Source organism: Triticum urartu, chromosome 7 (assembly GCF_003073215.2).
Source record: "Triticum urartu cultivar G1812 chromosome 7, Tu2.1, whole genome shotgun sequence".
NCBI classification, from domain to species: Eukaryota; Viridiplantae; Streptophyta; class Magnoliopsida; order Poales; family Poaceae; genus Triticum; species Triticum urartu.
Window position 1 is genome coordinate 153,330,858 of NC_053028.1, and position 10,650 is coordinate 153,341,507.

Below are 10,650 nucleotides of genomic sequence, written 5' to 3' on the forward strand. Positions count from 1 at the left end.
ATTGCTAGCCTCTTCGGTACCGTGCATTGCCCTTTCTCACATCGAGAGTTGGTGCAAACTTCGCCGGTGCATCCAAACCCCATGATATAATACGCTCTTTCACACATAAACCTCCTTATATCTTCCTCAAAACAGCCACCATACCTACCTACTATGGCATTTCCATAGCCATTCCGAGATATATTGCCATGCAACTTTCCACCATCCAGTTTATCATGACACATTCATCATTGTCATATTGCTTAGCATGATCATGTAGTTGACATAGTATTTGTGGCAAAGCCACCATTCATAATTTTTTCATACTTGTCACTCTTGATTCATTGCATATCCCGATGCACCGCCAGAGGCATTCATATAGAGTCATACTTTGTTCTAGTATCGAGTTGTAATCATTGAGTTGTAAATAAATAGAAGTGTGATGATCATCATTCAATAGAGCATTGTCCCAATAAAAAAAGAAAGGCCAAAAAAAGAGAAGGCCCAAAAAAAGAGAATAAATAAAAAGGGGCAATGCTACTATCCTTTTTTCCACACTTGTGCTTCAAAGTAGCACCACGATATAGCGAGTCTCATATATTGTGCTTCAAAGTAGCACCATGTTCTTAATATAGAGAGTCTCATAAGTTGTCACTTTCATATACTAGTGGGAATTTTTCATTATAGAACTTGGCTTGTATATTCCAACAATGGGCCTCCTCAAGTGCCCTAGGTCTTCGTGAGCAAGCAAGTTGGATGCACACCCACTTAGTTTTTTTTGTTGAGCTTTCATATATTTATAGCTCTAGTGCATCCGTTGCATGGCAATCCCTACTCCTTGCATTAACATCAATCGATGGGCATCTCCATAGCCCATTGATTAGCCTCGTTGATGTGAGACTTTCTCCTTTTTTGTTTTCTCCACATAACCCCCATCATTATATTCTATTCCACCCATAGTGCTATATCCATGGCTCACGCTCATGTATTGCGTGAAAGTTTATGAGTTTGAAATTATTAAGGTATGAAACAATTGCTTGTCTTGTCATCGGGGTTGTGCATGATGAGAGAATTCTTGTGTGACAAAAATGGAGCATGATTAAAGTATATGATTTTGTAGGGATGAACTTTCTTTGGCCATGTTACTTTGAGAAAACATAATTGCTTTGTTGGTTTTCTTGAAGTATTATTATTCTCTATGTCAATATGAACTTTTGTCTTGAATCTTTCTAATCTGAATATTCATACCACAATTAAGAAGATTTTGCATTGAAATTATGCCAAGTAGCACTCCGCATCAAAAATTCTCTTTTTATCATTTACCTACTCGAGGACGAGCAGGAATTAAGCTTGGGGATGCCTGATACGTCTCCAATGTATCTATAATTTTTGATTTCTCCATGCTATATTATCTACTGTTTTGGACTATATTGGGCTTTATTTTCCACTTTTATATTATTTTTGGGACTAACCTATTAACCGGAGGCCCAGCCCAGAATTGTTGTTTTTTTTGCATATTTTAGTGTTTCGAAGAAACGGAATATCAAACAGAGTCCAAACGGAATAATCCTTTCTGGAACGTGATTTTCTTCCCGAATATGACCCAGGAGACTTGGACCGTATGCTAAGGAAGCTTCAAGGTGGGCACGAGGTAGGGGGGCGCGCCCTACACCCCCAGGCACGCCCCCACCCTCGTGGGCCCACCGAAGCTCCACTGACGTACTTCTTCCTCCTATATATACCCACGTACCCCAAACGAACAGATACGGAGCCAAAATCCTAATTCCACCGCCGCAACTTTCTGTATCCACGAGATCCCATCTTGGGGCCTGTTCCGGAGCTCCGCCGGAGAGGGACGTCATCACGGAGGGCTTCTACATCATCATAGCCTCTCCGATGAAGTGTGAGTAGTTTACCTCAGACCTTCGGGTCCATAGTTATTAGCTAGATGGCTTCTTCTCTCTTTTTGGATCTCAATACAATGTTCTCCCCCTCTCTTGTGGAGATCTAATCGATGTAATCTTCTTCTTTTTGCGGTGTGTTTGTTGAGACTGATGAATTGTGGGTTTATGATCAAGTCTATCTACGAACAATATTTGAATCTTCTCTGAATTCTTTCATGTATGATTGGTTATCTTTGCAAGTCTCTTCGAATTAGCCGTTTGGTTTGGCCAACTAGATTGGTATTTCTTGCCATGGGAGAAGTGCTTAGCTTTGGGTTCGATCTTGCGGTGTCCTTTCCCAGTGACAGAAGGGGCAGCAAGGCACGTATTGTATCGTTGCCATCGAGGATAACAAGATGGGGTTTATTTCATATTGCATGAATTTATCTCTCTATATCATGTCATCTTGCTTAAAGTGTTACTCTATTTTTAACTTAATACTCTAGATGCATGCTGGATAGCGGTCGATGAGTGGAGTAATAGTAGTAGATGCAGAATCGTTTTGATCTACTTGTCACGGACGTGATGCCTATATACATGATCATGCCTAGATATTCTCATAACTATGCTCAATTCTGTCAATTGCTCAACAGTAATTTGTTCACATACTTATGCTCTTGAGAGAAGCCACTAGTGAAACCTATGGCCCCCGGGTCTATTCTCATCATATCAATCTCCATCACTTTAATCTTGCTTTGCTTTTTTACTTTGCCTTTTACTTTTCACTTTGCATCTCTATACCAAAAATACCAAAAACACTATCTATCAGATCTCACTCTCGTAAGTGACCGTGAAGGGATTGACAACCCCTAATTGCGTTGGTTGCGAGTAGCTATCGTTTTGTGTAGGTACGAGGGACTTGAGCGTGGCCTCCTACTGGATTAATACCTTGGTTCTCAAAAACTGAGGGAAATGCTTACGCTACTCTGCTGCATCATCCCCTCCTCTTCGGGGAAAACCAACGCAAGCTCAAGAGGTAGCAGGCCACAGAGGTGCACACTCTCATTGGCTTATTAGCTCATGCACGATTGTGGAGTTGCACACTCTCGTCGGCACAATGACACACACGTGGCCGCGCAGGTGCACACTCTCGTCGGCATAGTAGCTGACACACGACTGCGGGAGTTGCACAAGTGCAGCAGGATAATCGCATACACAGGACTATGGAGTTGCACACTCTCGTCGGCGCATTGGCTTACACACCCACACGGCCCTAGAGTTGCACACTATCGGCCGCATAGTTGCACACACACGGCCATGGAGTTGCACATTCTCTCCAACATAGCCACACATGCACACCCATGGAGGTGCACACTCTCGTCGTCGACATAGTAGCTCACGCATGACTGCGCGAGTTGCACACGCACGGCGGTATAGTTGCATACACATGACCATAGAGCTGCACACTCTCATCGGTTTAGTAGCCCACGCACCGGTTGTGGAGTTGCACACTCATGTCAGCATAGTCACACACGCATGGCAGTGAAGTTTGCACAATCTCTTCTGCATAGTTGCACACGCACGCCCACAGAGTTGCACATCGACTGCTAGGCAGTTGGCCAAGACAACGAACAGTGAAAATTGCACATCTACGGGTTGAGGGAAAGTTGCACATCGACTTCTATGTAGTTGGCCAAGGCAGCAGTCAAAGTTGCACATCTCACTAGTAGGGTATAGTCCAGGGTGGAGGCATCATCAATGAAAACATAATGTCCACAGGAACGAGGAAATGTTGCACATCGACTGTAGTTAGTTGCACATCAACTATTAGATAGTTGCACCAAACGAGGAGTAAATTGCACACATAAAAGTTTGTCAAAACATGCTCATGCGGGATCAAGTTCAAAGACCACGTTGCGAGGAATCCAACGGTGAAAGCGGATCTTAATTTTGACGTTTGGTTCAAACAATATGACATTTTTAAGAAAAATAAAAGTTGAAATAAATGCTTTCACACCTGTTTGAATCAGTGAAAATTGTATGTCTACACGTAGAAGGAAAGTTGCACATTGACTGCTATCCAGTTGCACAAAACAGGAAGTAAATTGCACACAAAAAGTTTGTCAAAACATATCCATGTGGGATCTAGTTTTGAAGGGCACGCCGTGAGGATTCCAACGGTGAAAACGGATCTTTATTCTGATGCCTAGTTCAAAAGTTATGACTTTTAAAAAATTTAGAAATCTGAATTAAATATGTTCACACTTGTTTCATGGGATGTCCAGTACAGAATGAAGGGCCATACGTAATGATTGGCTGGTAATTTCCTTTTTCAGCTATTTTCTCTACAAAAATGACAAGGGACAAAAACTTACCTAAAATGGTAGGCCACTCTGGAGCGCTAGGGAGCAACGGGCCATTCCCTAGACGCGTCCTTTGTTTTTTTGAGGCAATCGACAAGCACTCTATGGACAAAGTGTAAGTGGGCGTTTCCACCCTATGCACGCACCATTGTGTTATTCGGTCTCGCGGCCCATCACAACTTGTAACTCGAAGCAAAAATCCTGGTGGAGCCCCTCAAAACAAAAACGTACATTAAGATTCATGGTAATTTTGTAAGTATGATTTGAAAAAACTTCTTCACATCAGGTTGGAGAGAGGAATACAAATGCTCTTGTGAGGCGTTGTCGGCCTTTTGCCAAGACAGTGAGAGAGTGGAGAGAAGAAACGTTGCATGCATTCTCTCTCCCTGTATAAAAGGTATGCATTTGATTTTAGGATGTGTCTAGCCGGTGGTCATTGGCTGGTTAGCTCTACCGAGCATTAACCCCGACTAGAATACCTTTTGTCTCATGTCATCTAATTAGGAAATCCCTCGTGACATGAAAAACCGATTTCACCTGGTCCCTTCCACCTCCTTTCATATTAAACGAAGTGCAAGTGTGAAAGCATTAAATTTATACTTCATTTTTTTGAAAATTCATAACTTTTCAACCGAATATCGAAATTGAGATCCGCTTTCACCGTTGGAATCCTCGCGACATGCTCTACGAAACTAGACCCCGCATGCTTATGTTTTGACAAACTTTTTTGTGTGCAATTTACTCCCCATTTTGTGCAACTGCCTAGCCATCGATGTGCAACTACCTCGAGTCGACGTGCAACTTTTCCCCTACTCGTGGACATGGAGTTTTCAGTGATGTGAACAGGTGTGAATGCATTTACTTCGGGTTCTATTTTCCTAAAAATGTCTTAACTTTTGAACCGGATATCAAAATTAAGATATTCTTTCACTCTTGGAATCCTCATGGCATGCTCATCGAGACAAGATCGCACATGGGTATATTTCGACGACCTTTTTTCTGTGCAATTTACTGTTCGTTTGGTGCAACTGCCTAGCTATCAATGTGCAACTACCGGCAAGTCAATATGCAACTTTTCCTCATACCTGTGGACATGCAGTTTTCATTGTTGAAGTCTTCATCCCAGACTATCCGCACCAGTGAGATGTGCAACTTCGTCAGCTGCACTTGCCAACTGCCAAGTAGTCGGTGTGCAAACTTTCTCTCTGCCCACGGATTTGCAATTTTCACGGTTCGCTGCCTGGGCCAACTGCCTATCAGTGGATGTGCAACTTCATCTATTGTCCCGGCCAACTACGCCAATGAGAGTGTGAAACTCCGCGACTGTGCATGTGTGATAATGACACCGTGCGTGACAACTCCCGCAACCATGATTTTGCGACTATGACGCCGCGCGTATGAAACTCCCGCAGCCGTGTGTGAACTACTATCCGACGAGTGTACAATCCCGCTCTGTTCGTAAGAAACTATGCCGACCAGGGTGTCCAACTCCACATTCACATGTGAGCAACTACTCTGTCACGCGTGTGCAACTCCCACAGCTCGTGCATGAGCAACTAGGCCAAGGAGAGTGTGCAACTCCACAACTGTGCTTGTGCGACTATGCCCAAGAGAGTGTGCAACTCCTGTAGTCGTGTGTGAGCAACTATGCCGATGAAAGTTGGCAAATCCAAAATCGTGCTTGAGAAACTATTCGATCAGTGTGCAACTCAACGACCCTGCGTGGGCTACTACCCCGAGGAGAGTGTGCAGCTCTGTGGTCCCGTGTGTGCGACTATGCTGCCGCGCGTTGCAACTCCGGTAGTCGTATGTGAGCTACTATGCCGGCGAGAGTGTGCACCTCCGCGGTGTGTGTGTGCAACTATACTGTTGATAATGTGCAACTCTGTGGCCGTGCATGTGCGATTGTGCGGGTGAGAGTGTGCAACTCCGCGGTCGTGCGTGTGACTATGCGAAAAAGAGTGTGCAACTCCACTCCCTTGCGTGTGCGACTATGCCGACGAGTGTGTGCGACTCCACGGCTGTGCGTTAGCTACTACGCCGACGAGAGGGTGTAGCTCCGTGGTCGTGCGCGTACGACTATGTCGCCATACATATGCAACTCCCGCAGTGTGCGTAAGCTACTATGCCGATGAGAGTGTGCACTTCCATGGCCGCTCGTGTGCGACTATGCCGATGAGAGTGTGCAACTCTCTGGTCGTGCGTGTGCAACTATGCGGACGAGTGCACAACTCTGTTGCCACGCATGTGCAACTATCCCAACGAGAGTGTGCAACTTCGAGCCCGTGCGTAAGCTACTACGCCGACGAGAGTGTGCAACTCTTGGTCCTGTGTGTGCGACTATACCACCGCACATGTGCAACTCCGCAGTCGCGCGTGAAGTACTATCACGAGAGTGTGCAACTCCCGCAACCAGCGAGAGTGGACACCTATGCCAACGAGAGTGAGAAACTCCGTGGTCGTGCTTGTGTGACTATACGGACGATAGTGTACAACTCCGCTGTCGCGCGTGTGTGACTATGTCTACGAGAGTGTGCAACTCTGCGTCCGTGCGCGAGCTACTACGCCGACGAAGTGTGCAGCCCATGGTTATGCATGTGCAACTTCCGCAGTCGTGCATGAGCTACTATGCCGATGAGAGTGTGCACCTCCGTGGTTGTGCGTGTCCGACTATGCCAACGAGAGTGTCCCAACTCCGCGGCGCATGTGCGACTATGCCGACGAGAGTGTCTAACTCCGTGGCCATGCATGTGCGACTATGCGGACGAGTGTACTCCGCTATCATGCGTGTGCGACTATGCTAACGAGAGTGTGCAGCTCTGCGGTCACGCATGTGCAACTACGCCAACGAGAGTGTGCAACTCCGTGGCCCTGTGTGTGCGACTATGCTGCCACATGTGTGCAACTCTGGCAATCATGCTTGAACTATTATGACGATGAGAGTGTTGTGCAACTTTGTCTGCTTTCCGACCAACTGCCTATCAGCCGTTGTGCAACTTCGTCTGCTGTCCCGGCCAACTGCTTAGCAATCAATGTGCAACTTCCCCCTATTTTGTGAATGTGCAGATTACACCATTTTTAACTACCCCTTGTCGTGTGAGATATACAACTTCGTCTGCTGCCATGTCCCAACTGTCGCAGTTCATGTCTGGCTTTCTTCCCTACCTGTGTGGACACTCCCGTCCCAACTATCCCTACCAGTAGGATGTGCAACTTCGATAGCTACCCCGGCCAACCGTCTGATAGTCCATGTGCAACTCTAAAAACATGATTGTGCAACTTCTTCTGCTTAATCATGAAATGTGTTTACCCATATTAGAGAGAACAACTTTGATGCAAACTAAATCAATTTATTGCTAAAAAACTTAATATCATTTGAATACAAAAAAGAGATACACAGACAGAATTTAAGGTACCAAACATTCAATGCAAGCATGACACGTCATCTAGCCAACTTAGTATCACTGTGTGTGAAATCTTTCAATGATCACATGCCGATGAGTGTACAACTTCATGGTCGTGGCCCGTGAGTGTGCAATTATGCAAAAGAGAGTGTGCAACTCTGTCGCCTCAAACTTGTAGCTTGGACAATTCTGAAATAAAAAGAATTAGACCATAACTTGAGAGAAAATAACTTTACAGCTTCCAAGTTGAGCATTGTCCTTGACTACCTTGCAGCCATTTTTTCCCGCAGAAAAGAAAAATATTGCATGTCAATCTGACACAAGACAGCATGAAACTTTCTTCAGACTTTGAAACGATTCAGTAATCAAGAAGCCAATACTTAATGTACTCAATGAAAGGGCGTGCCCCAATTAGATCAAGAAAAGAGTGAGGGTCACATCTCATAGTGACTATGAACTCGGTCGACAGCTCTGCCTTTTTTCTTTAGAATTCGATTAGACAGAAAACAAACTCCCCAGTTCTCACATCTCATTTGGCCGCATGCATCATATTTTTTTTGAATTTTCACCGGGGGGAGTTTTCCCCACCTGAATATTTTGTATAGATATGCGGACCAAAGGTCCTGATGAGGCATCGTACATTCACAAGGTCAAGAGAGAGAGGGGGGGAGGTCAAACCCAGCAGCAGGGGCTTAAACAGGATTGGAAAAACAGGGCAGCCAGGCATCCACCGCATGTTTTAGGGGGGGGGGGTAGCCGAACACGCCAGAGCACCGCGTCGTCCCTGCACCGGCTGAGGAGCCCGGGGAGCGACGGGGGGGCCCTCTGGAAGACCACCGCATTCCGGTGCTTCCAAAGTTGCCAGTAGCAGAGCAGCAGGAAGGTGGGCCCCGACCCCGCCGGCACCCGAGGCGGCGGGGTGAGAAGGTGAAGCGAATGGACGGAGGTAGTCTCAAGGGAGCTCTTCCCGACCACAGTCCAGAAGCGTTGGGCGAACGCACACCCGAAGATGAGGTGATCAGTTGTCTCGAGGGGAGCGGAGCAAAGGGGGCACCCTGCTCCGGCAGCGTCGACGATGTGCTTGCGAAGGAGGACGTCCCTAGTGTGGATCCTGGCCTGCACCAGAAGCCAAGCGAAGGAACGGACCCGGCTGGGGGCGAAGCTACCCCAGACAAAGGCCTCGAAAGGCACCCCAAGCCCACCGAAGTGGCACAGCTGGTAGACGCCGGCCGACGAGAGGAGCGAGCCCTTGGTGCAGCCAGGGCGCAGAGACCGTTCGTCGGGCGACTCAGAAAGGGTCACGGCACCAACGATCCGAAGCAGCTCGGCACGCTCGCGCCCCCAGCAGGATTTAGGCGCGGGACCAGGACCGCGTTGATGCCGAGACGCATGACCTGGGCCACGGAGGCTTCTGGCGCGGTGGTGTGGGAAAACAGCGAAGGCAGCCGCCACACCAGGGTGCCTCCTGGGAGCCAAGCATCCAACCAAAAGGCAGTGGTGCACCCGTCCCCCAACTGGACCGTGGAGATCGCCCTGTAGTTCGGCATGAGCCCCGCCAGGGAGGCCCAGTGGGAGCCAGGGAGGGTCGACGCCACCATCGGGGTGAGAAGGGAGCGCCCGAGCTCGGACCAAACCCAAGTGGCCCATGGCGAGTCCTGTTGAGAGTGGAGGTGGTGAAGCAGCTTCAGCAGGAGAGAGCAGTTCTGGACCGGGAGAGCACGCACCCCAAGTCCTCCCTCGCTCTTGGGGCAGACCACCCGCTCCCAAGCAACAAGGCACTGGGCCCCTGACGCCCTATCCGCGGCAGCCCACAGGAATGAGCGCCAAAGAGCATCCAGAGCACGCAGCACCGACGGCGGCAACTCCATAGCCACCATAATGTAGGTGGGCAGCAAGTCAAGGACGGCGTTGAGCAGGACAAGTCGACCCCCAAAGGAGAGGAGTTGCGCCCGTCATCCGGACAGGTAACACTCGGCCTTGGCGATGAGTGAGAGGAAGTCGTCCATCGTCAGCTTGCGGTTGGAGAGAGGAAGCCCAAGGTAGACCTGAGGAAAACTCCCCACTTGGCAGCCCAAGACATGAACCATGTCCTGAAGATCATCCTCGGGGACGTGCATGGGTACCACCGTGCTCTTGTGGAAGTTGATGACAAGCCCAGTTGCCGCCACAAAATCATCAAGGATGCTTTTCAGCCGCCTCACCGCCTCCAGCTCCGCCCGGAGAACGATGAGGGTGTCGTCGGCGTACTGGAGGACCAGCGGCGGCTTACCAGCCACCAGCGGGTGCGCCATCCCTCCGTCTTGCTGGATCATCCATTGCAGCACATCCACCACAAGCAGGAAGAGGTAGGGGGAGATCGGGTTGCCTTGACGCAGCCCTTTCTTGCACGTGATCCAGCGCCCGGGCACCCCGTTGAGGAGGACTGCGGACATGGAGGAGTGGAAAATGGCATCCATCCAGTCACACCAGCGAGTGGGGAACCCTCGCACCTCCATGATCCGCCGAAGGCTCTTCCAGCTGATGGAGTAGAAGGCCTTCACAAAGTCAAGCTTGAGTACGAGAGAGGGTGCCTTCCTGGAGTCACAACATTGCACAATCTCCGTAGCATAGACGAAGTTCTCGGAGATGCTTCGCCCTTTGATGAAGCCGGACTGGTCGGAGTCAATCAACCCCGGGATTTGTTATTGAAGTCTGGTAGTCAGGGCTTTGCAGACCAGCTTGACGTCACAGTTCTGAAGCGAGACCGGCCGGAAACCTCCGGGAGTAAGAACATCATCGCCTTTGGGAAGCAACACAATGTGCGCCCAGTTGATGCAGGAGAGGTCGGCCGACGAGGAGTAGACCCCCTCGAAGAGCCGCATGACATCGCCAGCCACCGTCGCCCAAGCCGCCTGATAGAACGCCGGCCCAAGGCCTTCGGGACCAGGCGCACTTGTCCTGTCAAGGGCGCGGACGGCGGCCTCGACCTCCCGAAGCTGGAATGGGGCTTCCAGCTTGGCGCTGTCCACCAGAGGCGCACCC